This window comes from Piliocolobus tephrosceles, chromosome 6, assembly GCF_002776525.5.
Source record: "Piliocolobus tephrosceles isolate RC106 chromosome 6, ASM277652v3, whole genome shotgun sequence".
Classification (NCBI taxonomy): Eukaryota; Metazoa; Chordata; class Mammalia; order Primates; family Cercopithecidae; genus Piliocolobus; species Piliocolobus tephrosceles.
The window spans coordinates 107,837,126-107,850,978 of record NC_045439.1 but is presented as its reverse complement, the minus strand read 5'-3'; the positions used below and the strand labels follow the sequence as shown (position 1 = coordinate 107,850,978).

Here is a 13,853-nt window from a genome sequence, read left to right as displayed (position 1 = left end):
CCACCACACCTGGATAATTTTTGTAATTTTTGCAGAGATAAGGTTTCACCATGTTGCCCAAGCTGGTCTCAAATTCATGGCCTCAAACAACGCTCCCGGTTCAGCCTCTCAAAGTGCTGAGATTACAGGCATGAGTCACCGCACCCAGCTGGAATGCATTCTTTGAATTTTAAAAGACTGTAAATGAGAGATTTGTTCAGAGAAGAGGGTGTTTCCTATGTACAAACCCAAAGACCAGCTTTTATTTTTTATTAGGTATTATAGTCACAAAGGTATGAAAGGGTATATAATATTAAGTCTAAGAAATTTTTATGAAATTTTTGAAGTAAAATGCATTTTCATAAAATTTTGAATAAAAATTTTAATAAAATTACTCAATTTTTAAATGTAACTTAAAATCATATTTTTATAAAATTACTCAATTTTTATAAAATACATTTTTCCTACTTTAAAAAGTAGTACATGCTTAATACAGAATTGGGAAAGACAAAAATACAGAAAGAATTGCATTTAACTCTATCATTTTAGTCAAAACTTCAGATTTTGCCAAACACCTTGAAAGTATGAGTAGATAGAGGAAGACTCATCCTTTCGTCTGCCTCCTTTTCATCTTCCTAATACCTAACACCTCTCTAATCTTTCTAGTAATGGGTAAGAAAAGCTTCCATAAAGAAAGGTGGAAAGAATTGAAGCATGGTATTATTTTTGCGGGAGAAATTATAAGGTTTGAAGGCCTCAGGACATACCCAGTGATCTAAGGTCTAGGCCATAGATGGTAAGTAGGTTTTTTTTGTTTTTCTTTTTCTTTTATTTATTTATTTATTTTTGAGACAGAGTCTTGCTCTGTCACCCAGGCTGGAATACAGTGGTGCAATCTTGGTTCACTGCAACCTCTGCCTCCCGGGTTCAAGCAACTCTCCTACCTCAGCTTCCTGAGTAGCTGGGATTACAGGCACTCGCCACCATGCCCAGCTAATTTTTTTGTATTTTTAGTAGAGATGTGGTATCACCATCCATGTTGGCCAAGCTGGTCTCGAACTCTGGACCTCAAATGATCCACCAGCCTCGGCCTCCCAAAGTGCTGGGGTTACAGGCGTAAGCCATGGCGCCTAGCTGATAAATAAGTAACTTTAAACACAAGTGAGGATTCTATTCCATCAGGAATGGCTGCTTTATGCAGAAGGACTTTAAGATGACATCAGGCTAAGAGCAACAGAATACTGTAATCCATTAGCCGTATCTGTTATGGTCATAGGAGCAGCAAGAGGCAGTCTGAGTGCTACACACTTCACAGTGGTCTAGGGGTGAGCTGAATAGTGAATGGAGATTTGCCTAGAAGAACCTTCTGGAGTTAGTGCTCCAAAAATCTGAATCAACCAAATGAATGAATTGAGACAAATAGAAATGCATGACTATTCAGTTTTTATTATGTAGAGAAGCTCAGAAAGGGCAGGCACCTGGAGTTCCTCCACCCTCCTCACCCAATCACAACCGCCCTTACTGCCCTGCCAGTCCAGCCACATGCCCTTTCCGTCCCTCTCAATGACGCTTCTCAATGACCCTTGGGCTCCCCACTGAAGTTCCCTGAGGGCAGGGAACCCAGCTCTTTGGGGCCATAAAGGCATTTGTTCACCCTTCTCAGGCCCTTACACATTTACTGGGTATTTAGATCAGGCCAAGTGTGGTGGCTCAAGCCTGTAATCCCAGCACTTTGGGAGGCCGAGATGGGTGGATCACCTGAGGTCAGGAGGTCGAGACCAGCCTGGCCAACATGGTGAAATCCCATCTCTACTAAAAATACAAAAAAGCAGTCGGGCATGGTGGCCTGTGGCTGAAATCCCAGCTACTTAGGAGGCTGAGGCAAGAGAATCACTTGAACTCGGGTGGCAGAGGTTACAGTGAGCAAAGATTGTGCCATCACACTCCAGCCTGGGTGACAGAGCAAGATTTGGTCTCAAAAAAAAAAAAAAAAAAAAAAAAAGATAATGATCTTGGCAGGATTGCGTCTGTAATTCCCTCACTTTGGGAGGCTGAGGCAGGTGGATCACACGAGGCCAGGTGTTCAAGACCAGCCTGACCAACATGGTGAAACTCAGTCTCTACCAAAACATACAGAAGTTAGCCAGGTGTTGTGGCATGTGCCTGTAATCCCAACTACTCGGGAGGCTGAGGCATGAGAATCGCTTGATCCTGGGAAATGGAGGTTGCAGTGAGCCGAGATCCTGTCACTGCACTCCAGCCTGGGCAACAGAGTGACACTCTGTCTCAAAAAAAAAAAAAAAAAGAAGAAGATTTGCCCCTTCCCTCCAGGGACTCACAGCCTATGGGAGAGGGAAAAGAAATATAATTATATTTAAAGAATTATAAAATAATTTTTATAAATTTAAAATTATAATTAAATCATTGTAATTATTTAGATCAGAAAAAATAAAAGCAAGTAAGTGCCAGGCATGGGGCTAAGCATTACACTCACCCACTGTATTCCATGTCATCTTTACGATGGCCTCGTGAGGTTTACTAATATAGCCCCTATTTTACAAATGAAGAAACTGAGGCTTAGAGCATTCAAGCTAACCAAGGGCTAAGCCATGACTCAAACCCAGGTGTGTCTGACTATGGCTGTTACTAAGAGGGGAAGGGAATCATCTGAACTTGGGCTTGACTCAGAAAGGGGCATGGTTTTGGTAACTTTGAAAACACTACCACCCTACCCTGTAACACTGACAGAGGTGAGCGGGACGGCCGGGGAGGAGCAGGACAGCAGCCAGAAGCAACAGCCGCTGCAGTCCCAGCAGCTGGGACCTCATGCCTCAACTAAGGATTGCCCAGCCCAGGTCCTGGCCCCCAGCACTGGGTATCGGCTCAGAGCAGTGAAGACTGCTTGGGGGCCTGTGGTTTCTGCATTTCCTGTGCTTATGCTGCCAGGGTGGGTTTTATGTGACCAGAGAGAAGCAGGGAAAATTGCTGAGAAGTCAGAGATCTGCCAGGGAATCAGTGATGAGCCCCAGGAAATGCTTTTTGTCAAAAAATATGCCATTTCTGAAAGGAAAACAGTCATTAGGGGGTGTGAGAAGCCCCTGTGGTGAGGAAAGCAAAACAGTAAGACTCATTGGGAGGCCAGTGGAACAACAGAGAAGCCCATTACCCACCCACTTCCTGTACGATTAACAAGACGTTTGAAGGATAAAAGGCAAGCAGGCAAAATGACAACCCACATACAGAACTCCAGGGGAAATGTCTGGGGACAGCATTGGAAGATGCAGCAGGGAGGTAGGAGGATAAGAAACTGCTCCAGTTAATATCTTTCTGCCATCAGCTGGTTCAGCTATAGATTTGGCTACAATTACCTGTGTACTTACTATATGCCAGGCAGTTAGGGGGCTTTGCTTAAATCACTCTCCCGCATTATTTACACAGCACTTGATGAAGGAGGAAAGTGAGTCTTGGAGGTTAAGTGACTTGTCCAAGGTTACACAGCTGGGAAGGGAGAAAGACATGGTTCCATCCCAGGTTCCCTGATCCCAAATCTCCCACGCATTCCAGTGTACCAACCTGCCTCCAATAAGGTCAAGAGTCTTTTTTGTCTGTGTGTGGAGACGGAGTCTTGCTCTGTCGCCCAGGCTGAAGTGCAGTGACGCGATATTGGCTCACTGCAAACTACACCTCCCAGGTTCCAGCAATTCTCCTGCCTCAGCTTCCCGAGTAGCTGGAACTACAGGTGCTGACCACACAGGCTAATTTTTGTATTTTTAGTAGAGATGGGGTTTCACCATGTTGGTCAGGCTGGTCTCAAACTCCCAACCTTAGGTGATCCACCCGCCTCAGCCTCCCAAAATGCCGGGATTATAGGCGTGAGCCATCACGTCCGGCTTAAGATCAAGAGTCTTGACCACCCCCAACCTAGGTGTACTCAGTCCAGTTTTCCCGGCAGACTATTGCCATTTTGCATTCCTTATTTTATCTTGTGTTGAAGCAAACAGGGCTAAGGAAACTCCCTACCTTTTTTATTAATGACTCATTTTCAGCTAAAACACATTGCAGCCACATCAGATACATGTGCTCACCCAGCAAAGATGCACTGTGGGAAGGTAACATGTAAGTTACTTGATCCAAAGCCCTTCTACATCAATCATCAAGCAACCAAACCTCCTTTGCTGAAATTTCCAGGGGACTGGGCCCTTGGGTGGTGGAAGAGGGGACAGTTTCTTCAGGGGCATCTCACCACTGGGAAGTGCGTCCTCTCTGCTGGGGGCAGTAAAAAGGCTTTACATGGGCTGGCTGTGGCTCATGCCTGTAATCCCAACACTTTGGGAGGCCCAAGCAGGAGGATTCACTTGAGCCCAGAAGTTTGAGACCAGCCTGGGCAACATAAAGAGACCCCATCTCCACAAAAAATACAAAATTTAGCTGGGCTTGATGGCTACACACCTGTGTTCCCACTTACTAGGGAGGCTGAGGCAGGAGGATCAGAAGGTCAAGGCTGCAGTGACCCATGATTGCACCTCTGCACTCAAGCCTAGGCAACAGAGAGAGACCCTGTCTCAGAAAAAAAAAAAAAAAGAGGCTTTTCATGAATTTCACATTCCACCCTCCACCGTCTTTGATATAGGTAATTTATCAGCACTTTGTAGAGGAGGAAACAAGGTCTCCCCTACGTTGAGCCCAAATCCAGTTTGACCTTGGCAACACAGTGAGCGTCCCTGTGTGGAGGTATGCAGGATCGCTGAGGGTGACAACCTTTGAGGTCCCTCCCTGGCCTCTCTGCCCAGGCTGAACATCCTCAGAGACCTCAGCTCTCCTCTCAGCACACAATTCTGCTCCACTCATGTCCCTCCCAGCCGCCCCTGGCTTCTCAAAGCTACTCCTGCATAGAGGCAGGTACAACTAGCCAGTGAGCCTCCTGACCTGCCCCATCCCACTGAGGAACTGCTTCTAGGTCCCTGTGGATTCTGGGCCTCTGTCCAGTGGCAAAAGGAGAGGACGCGTCGCCAGCTACCATCCCTCCACCTATTTTCTAAGGAAACCAGTGAGTTATCAAATGCCACCTCTGGTGGCCCCTTCTCAGCCCTCACTGTGAGAGGCCTTCCCAAGATAGAATTTCTACAGGGTAAGTCACTGTGGGCTTCTCTCTCCTTCCCCTACCTCATGTGGTCAGGAAGTCCAGCTGGAAGTCCAGCCGGAAGTCCAGCCGGCCTTTTCTCCTGTGTGTCTCTCAAATGTGTCCCCTGGCTCCCCTCCATTGCCACTGCCCTCTTCAGTGTCTGGCCTGTGCTCCCACCATAGGCCTGAAGCTGGCTGCCCTCTCCCCTCCATCCTCCATACCACAATCCTGGTGATCCTTCTAAGAGGCAAAGGTCATCAAGCTTCTTCCCTGCTCAAGATCTATCAAAATATTCCGTGGCCTCTGGAGAAAAGGTAGACAGCCCGGCCACCCAGGCCCTTCACTATCTGCCTCTAGACCATCTCCAACATCCTACAGTGTCCTGAATATGCCCTTTCCCTGCCTCTGCCCAACACACTCCCATTCTTTCAACACCCAACTCAACTATTACCTTCTCTCCATCAGATCTTCCCCAAACCACGCCCCCCAAAACAAAGGCGATTGTCCCCTCTGGTTCCCCACCACGACCCTTCTGCTCACTCCTGCTCAGGCACTCCTGGAGCACTGCATTGCAACCACTGGCTCACACATCTGTCTCCACCAGCAAACTACTAAACCATGAAGAAGTGGCTTGCTGAGCCAGGCCTTGTGCAATGAATGGATTTGCAACAAAGGGAGCCATTGAGAGATTACATGACCCAAGTCATGGCAATTAGTCCCCATGGAAGCAGCAGCTCAGGGCAGGGCCCAGACTTAGGCAGGCTTAACTGTGCAGGACATTCCATTAATAATAGGCACCGCTCTGAGCATTTCCTATGTGCAAGGAACTACGTGAAGATCTCTACCAGGATTCTGTCATTAAAAAGGATCGAGTTAATTAATGGAAAGCGAGTAGCGCAGTGCCTGACACAGTATAAGTACTGAACACACATTAACAAGAAAAGTGACCGATCATTTATGGGACAGTTCTTACACCAGGCAGCATGCCTAGCACACTCCACGCACTGTCTCACTCTTCACAACCACCTTGGGGAGAGGGCAGTCCTTTTTGTCCCCATTTTACAGAAAAAGATACTGAGTCTTGGCTAGGCCAAGCGATCTGCTCAAAGTCTTCAGTTTGGAAGTAGTGGATTTGGTCCTCCATCCCCAGTCCATCTGCTCTGGCACCCAGGTTCTTGGTCTCTGGTACAGCAGGTTGCGAAAGTCCAGCTGAGAAGAAAGCGGGCCAGGTTTTTCAGGCACAGCCTGATGCAATATCCAGGGGAAACACATGGGACTAGCAGGCTTCCTTTTCTGTCCCATTTAGTCTAGTATCACATTTAACATACCATCCTCCAAGGGACAGAATTCACAGGAAGCCATGCAGTCTGGTTCCTCCCGATTTCTCCTGTGTGCCATAGTTATGCCTTCCTTCTGGGAAGGTGTGAGTTGGAGTCAGTCCCCTCCTCATGCAGCTGGGGAAACTGAAGCCAAAAGCGGTTTAGTTACTCACATGGAGCTAAGACCATCACACCAAGCTCAGGCATGGGGTCAGTCCACTAGCAGTGTGGTCCTCACCCTGCTGGCTGCGTTCCAAATGACAGTGGCATGGTTCCACGGAAAAAACATGAGGTGTGCAGCTGGACCCCCAGAAGCCCTGACTCTGCCAGGTGCTAGCTCTGGGACATCCTGGGCAAGCCACTGGCCTCTGAGTCTGTTTCCCCGCCTGCGAAACAAGCCAGAGAGCTCATTCCTCACAGGGCTGGGGTCAGAACGTGCCTCTGTGCTCGATAAGCTGTCAAACGTTCCTCAGTTGCTGCCCTTAGTAGCAAGCTCAGAGGAAAGCTAGTTTCGCCTGTTTCTGTTGGACCGCGCTGTACCCAGGGCACGCCCTGCCCTCTGACAACAATCAGGGTCATTCTAACTCAAATCAAACAAGCTGGTCTCAGAACCGGTCTTACACCACTATGGTGTTAAGCTGCCTTCCCATTTCATCCATGTTTGCTTAGCTGGGTGGGATCTTTCCCCTACAAGCTTCTATAGGCGGTCACATTTTTCTTTTAAAGATATTTTCCCTTCGACTGTAGTCCACAGGCATTGGAGGATGAAGCTAGCAGGTTGTCTGTATATAGACTTTCTTCCAGGGAAGAAAGCGGCTTTGCTATCTCCTACCTTTTTAAACAAAATCTGCCTTGATTTTCTCTGCCAAGATGTATCTTTGGATGGGGTAAAGCGCTTCTGAGGGAAGCTACGTGAGCTGTGCTGTAGCTGAAGAGAGAATTGAAAGAGGAAGCCGAGCTGAGACCGGCAGTTCCGGGGCTGGAGCCCAGCTTTGCAGAATGCCTGCATAGCAGTTTGACCCCAACAGATCAGGCTCTTAGGGACAGAAATGAAAAGCACTGAGAGACGGGGAGTGTGGGTGGAGCTTATGGACATTCCATGAGCCAAAGCAATTTTGGAGTCTAATCATTTAGGGGAAAATATTTGCCATGTCATTTTAAAGGGTACAAAACAGAGGAAAATGAAAGGGTTAGAAAATAATTGGTAGCGCTTCTCCTTTTACCCTTGTAGAAGATAGCTCTCTGGTTTTCAGCTCCACTCATCTGTCCTCCATTGGAAGCTCCCACAGAGTCTTAGAGATGGATGATGTAAAAAGTTAGAAAATGCCTGTGTTTCCTGCTTGCCTTCATTTAAGAAATTGACTGAAAAGTGACTGAATTTCATTTATAGGATAAAATACTTGATCTCCAGGGAAGCCAGGCCTCAATACACTGATTTTTACCATGTCACTTCCCCCTGCACCTGTGACAACTGGCCTGATTCTTGGGGAAAATTTGAGTCACATGGCAGTCTGCAGGTGCCCACAAGTCCCTCTGTGATGAGTACCTGTCTTCCCAGTGTCATCTAACCTCCCTCCTCTCCAGCCAGGGGGACTTGCACCCTATACCCATCCCATGCACACCTGTCCCAGGCTCTGGCTTTCAGCTCCTACCCCAACAAGGCCCCACCTCCCCCCATAGCTCAGGGTAACCAAGCTTGGCCCATCCTAAGGCCATCTCTGATAACCCTACCACCACCTATCTTGGTCCAAGCTGGAAGTGATGAGCGAACTCTCAGAATAAACAATAGCTCACATTTCCTGAGATAAGAGCCAGGCACTTTACAAACTCACTCTCGTGTGTGTGTGTGTGTGTGTGTGTGTGTGTGTGTGTGTGTTTGTGTGTGTGTGTGTGTGTGTTTGAAACAGTCTCACTCCATCACCCAGGCTGGAATGCAGTGGCATGATCTCACCTCACTGCAACCTCCTCACGTGGGTTCAAGCTATTCTCCTGCCTCAGTCTCCCAAGTACTTGGGACTACAGGCACATACCACCACACCTGGCTAATTTTTTATTTTTAGTAGATATAGGGTTTCACCATGTTGGCCAGGCTGGTCTTGAACTCCTGACCTCAAGTGATCCACCCATCTTGGCCTCCCCAAAGTGCTGGGATTACAAGTGTGAGTCACTGCGCCTGGCCAGCTCACTCTCAATCCTCCAACAATACAGATATTACTATGATTTATCCCCATTTCATAGAGGAGATAATTGGGACTTAGGGAGGTTATGCAAGTTGCCCAAGGTCATATAGTTGGTAAGTATCAGAGCCAAGAGTTGAACTCATACCACCTTTCCCAACAGCACCTTGAGCTACTAGAACTACTATGCACTTGTTTTGTAACATTTACAGAACTATAGTTCAGTGGGCGAAGTCCATGCATGATTCTTCATAACTCCCACAACACTGAGCTACCAGGAATCAATGCATGAATAAATGAATGAATGAGAAAATACCCACAGACTAGAGTTAAGGCAACTTTTATAAACATTAAAAGGATGCCATGTCAACAAAAACGCACTGAGCAACAACCATGTGGCCCACATTCTGATGGAAGCTAGGCCCCAGAGTTGAAGCCAGGGTCCACTGGACTTTCAGATGTTCAGTGAATTTCCACTTTCCAGCCTAGAACACAGTCTTCTATTGAGGACTGCTTTTCAATCTACTAGCTGCTTCTCTGTTCATTATTGCTTAGCAAACAGTGTGATTTATGCATGAGACATACACATTAAGATGCAATGTAGTTATTCCAACTGTCATAACTACTAAATTGAATTGAATGGCAATCTACTGATAGTTCAACCTCTGCAGGAAAGAGTAATCAGCCTGAAAATAATCAGTGCAATAGCACTGTAATGACATTATCAAAAACTGTACAAACAATAGGAAAGGTAATGTTATGACTGTCATTTATTAATGCACAGAGTTCTGGTGTTCCTAAGATGAAGATCACTGAAATGTGAAGTTAATTTGTCCAAATAGAATTTCTAATCAATACCTTTGATTGTTCCTTTGTCTCTATATTTTACTAAAGTCAGGCAATTAGCAGTGTTTACAACATTACAGGCAAATGAAATTGGGTCTCTGCCTGGTCCGCCTACAAAGGACTTCTATTGCAATAAAAATAATCAATGGATTCTTCATTTTCTGCTGGGTCCATCTGATTTCCTTAATAATGTCAATGCAGATTGTAATTTGTAGGAAAAAAATAAATACTGGTTGCATGAGGCATGAAATTTCAGACCACAGAAATGTCATCTTTTCTTACAGAATTGTTTTGTTATAAGGGTATGTGGCTTGGACACTTAGAAGAGACCTTGGGTCTGGTGCCCAATTCATCTTTCATAGACCTATATTTTGTCTTCCAAACGTGCCTTGTACGTTTCTCCTTCTGTACCTTTGCTCTCCAGTTGTTGCAGAGGAAAAGGACAAATATTAGAGTCAGAAAATCACCATTAACCCCCCAGCTTGACCACTCACTAGCTAGTCATTTAGCCTCTGTGGGGGTCAGTTTGCTTCTCTATAAAACGAGGCAGAAAACTATGAAAGTGCCTCCAATCTAAGTTCCCCAGGCTCCTAAGACAATGCCTGGCCCATAGAAGGCACACAGTACATGTTGCTTGAGCAAATGAGTGAATTTCTTGCATGGTATCTGGCATGTGATCAGCACAACTAATGGTTCCTTAGAAATTAAGAGTCTGTTCCCCACGGGTGACGTTCATCTTCCTCTTGGCCTGGTAAAATCTTACCCATTGTTCAAAGCTAACATCAAATTCTGCTTTGTCTGAGAAACCTTCCCAATACCACATCAACTAGAAGTGATCTGTCTCCCTAAACTCCTAAGACATGTATTGTCCATAAGCTTCATTCATTCATTATTTATTTTACCTACTTATTTTTGAAACAGAGTCTCGCTTTGTCACCCAAGCTGGAGTGCAGTGGCACAATCTCAGCTCACTGCAACCTCTGCTTCCTGGGTTCAAGCGATTCTCCTGCTTCAGCCTCTCAAGTAGCTGGGATTACTGGTACCCGCCACCACACCTGGCTAATTTTTGTATTTTTAGTAGAGATGAGGTTTCACCATGTTGGCCAGTTTGGTCCCAAATCCCCAACCTCAAGTGATCCGCCCCCACCTTGGCCTCCCCCAAGTGCTGGGATTACAGGTGTGAGCCACTGTGCCCGGCCTGTAAGTGTCATTTAGAACAAGCTTGTCCAGCCTTCAGCCCAGGACGGCCTTGGTCCAGGACGGTTTTGAATGCGGCCCAACACAAATTCATAAACTTTCTTGCAATGTTACGAGATTTTTTCGTGATTTTCTTTTTGTAGCCCATCAGCTACCATTAGTGTTAGTGTATTTTATGTGTGGCCCAAAACAATTCTTCCAGTGTGGCCCAGAGAAGCCAAAAGATTGGACAGTCCCGATTTAGAACTTGAGGACTCATGGCCTTGTACTGTTGGTTCTCTTCTCAAAGGATTTCTTAGCTGCCCAGTTGTATCACAAGCTTCTGGGGACCAGGTCCAGAGACTTTGGTTCCTGGTGATCTCCACAGCCCTCCACAGCCCTTAGTAAAGAGCATGACACACAATAGAGGTTCCATAAGTATCCACAGATTGACTGGGGAAATGTCCAATTCCCATGGAGATGGTCAGATACTCTGGAGAGGCCACAGCGACTACAGGCCCTACAGCCCTCCATGGGATACACCGGGCCTCTAAAGACTTTTCTTCTGTAGAAAGGGTGCTCCATTTTGCTAAATCTCTTCCCATTTGTAAGGAAACAGATATCCTCATGACTTGTGGTGGGAAGGAAACTGTACAACCTCTTCAGGGGACAGAGTGACAATGACTCTCAAAGTTTAAACAGCACATACGATATTAAAAGATTTTAAAAAACACAAATGTCCTTTGACACAGTAATTGCACTTATAAATGTTTGTCTCACAGACTGACCTACACATGTATGAGAAAAGTCATTGAGAAAACTCACTCTTGGATTAACTGTAGTAGCAAAAGACTGGAAACATAAATGTCCATCAACAGGTAACTGGATAAATAAATTAGGCTATATCCATGCAGAAGAACACTATGCAGCCTTTTAAAAGAATGAAGTTGGCCGGGCACAATAACTCACACCTGTAATCCCAGCACTTTGTGAGACTGAGGCAGGCAGATCACCTGAGGTCAGGAGTTCAAGACCAGGAAGGCCAACATGGCGAAACCCCGTCTCTTCTAAAAAATATAAAAATTAGCCAGGTGTGGTGGTGGGCAACAGTAACCCCAGCTACTCAGGAGGCTGAGGCAGGGAGAATTGCTTGAACCTGGGACACAGGTTGCACTGAGCCAAGATCGGGCCACTGCACTCCAACCCGGCCGGCAGAGCAAGACTCCATCTCTAAATAGATAAAGTAGAACTGTATGTACTCATGTAGAATATTCTCCAACATGTAAGTCAAAAGACAAGGTGCCAACCAGTATGCATGGCTTCATCCAGCTTATGTAAAAAGGGAGATGTACACATGTATGCTTGTATGTGCCTGTAATGTCTCCAGAACAATAGCAACAGCTGACTTGGGGCAGCAGGCAAAGAGAGCCTGGGGTCAGAAGCAGGAGGAGACTAGTCACTATATTCTGTATTCTCATTCATATGGACTAAATTTTTTAGCAAGTGCGTGCATTATCTTTCTTTTAAATTTTAACTTTATTTTTAATCAGCTGATGAAGTCACATGTACAACATCATGAAAGTTACAAAATGATATATGGTAAAAAGTCTTCCTCCCAGCCCTGTCCCCAGTCACCCAGTTTCCAGCCTAGAGACACCTAATAGGAGCCCTTTCTTTTGCCGTTTTTAGAAACAGTCCATGCATTGCAGATATTTTCTTTTAAAATAATCACAATAAAGTGAACTGGAAGAAACGTTCCACTGACCTCACCACCCTCTCCAGCTCATGCTGTGTTCTCCAGAGCCAAGCTTTCAGACAGGGTTGTCTACATGTATGGAGTGGTAAAAACAGTTCCTTGGGCTTTGGGGTCAGACAAACCTGAGTCTTCAATAATTGACCCAATCTCTCTAGGTCTTATGGCGTCACCCATAAAATGGACAATTCATACCTGGCTCTTAGGTTGTTAAAAGGGTAAGAAACAGTCCATGAAAAGCGCACGGGTCACTTAGCCACAGCCACTCTAAAGCTCTGGGCACCAGCGCCCTCCATGGCTGGGACCCCTCCTCACTGAGCAGTGTTCCTGGAGGCAGCCAGAGACCACAAGACCGCTGGATGTCCCCCTAATCCCCTGAGAAGTACATCCTGTATTTCTGAGGTAATGTTTTACAGTCAACTTCTACAGCAAGCAAAAAAGCTTGAGGAGCTCATGATCAAGACCAGTCCTTTCTGGGTTTGGGGGCTTTTGAAAAGGCCCAGGGTTAGACATCAGGAAACCTGTATTTGAGAATTGACTCTGCCATTAACTGAGCCTCCTGGAGTGATTCACTTCTCATCCCAAGCCTTGCACAGACTGGGTGGTGATTCCTGAGGCCCAGAACCTGGCCAGCCTCATAGCCTCAGTCAGGATGCGTTAGCAGAGCCCTTTGCTCAGCAAAAGCATAGCTGGGTGAGTCTCTAGAGAGTGTGTTTTTCAGGCTAAAGTATCTCCCTACCATGGACATAAAATGACATGGGTACAGAACACACTAAATTCTTCAAGTTTACAGATTTAAATTCTTCAAGAAGGGAGTGACTACTTAAGTAAGCAATTGGCACACTGACTCTGCAATTTACAAAGTGATTCCTAAGATCCTGAGGGTAGAAGAAGATTTTGCTCCTGGCAGAGGTTTTGTGATGTGGGTGGGGTCGGAGGGGAGGCTGCTGTGAGGGTAGAACGGGGTAACCTCTGTCCCTTCACCATGTTTCTCTTGCCATATCACCATCCAGCATTCACACTCCATTCCCCAAAATAAACCACAGATACAAAGTAGAAAGATACTTCTCCATGTATTTTTTAAGTAAATCTAGGAAGTTAAAGATCACAGCTGTCTCCAAGAATACCATGCTCATTGAGTAAACATATCTCTTAGCAAGATGTCCTAAATCAATTTTTTTTAATGAGAATTCTTTTTTCCTACTTAGTATTGATAATTTCACAGCTCTGTAAAAAGCGCTTCTGAAACAAGAAAACTGAGTATTTTCTAATTTATTCTCTGGGAGGTTTGTCTGCTAATCAAATACCTTAATTCCCTCCATACTTAAAGGGGGCATTTTAAAGTGACTTTCCCAGTTGTTCCAAATTACTTCTTGACGTTTATTATCTGTTTTTAAATTTATGTCCAACATGAGCTCTCTTCTTGAGGGCTGAACTGCTTCAGAAAATGATGGAAATCTGGGGCGAATCTACCAATAGTG

General features: G+C 45.7%; 1 protein-coding gene and 1 long non-coding RNA gene across 4 annotated transcripts in view; one reads left to right on the top strand and one right to left on the bottom strand.

The window, feature by feature from the left end:
* LIPC (lipase C, hepatic type) overlaps nt 1-13,853 on the top strand; it is a 161,169-nt gene that overhangs the window by 60,640 nt on the left and 86,676 nt on the right. The gene's annotated exons all lie outside the window — the stretch shown is intronic.
* Nucleotides 6,033-7,343, bottom strand: LOC111553676. Its single transcript, XR_002735033.2, has 2 exons — nt 6,430-7,343; nt 6,033-6,310 (listed from the first exon to the last, which is right to left on the bottom strand). It is a non-coding gene; the product is annotated as an uncharacterized LOC111553676 (long non-coding RNA).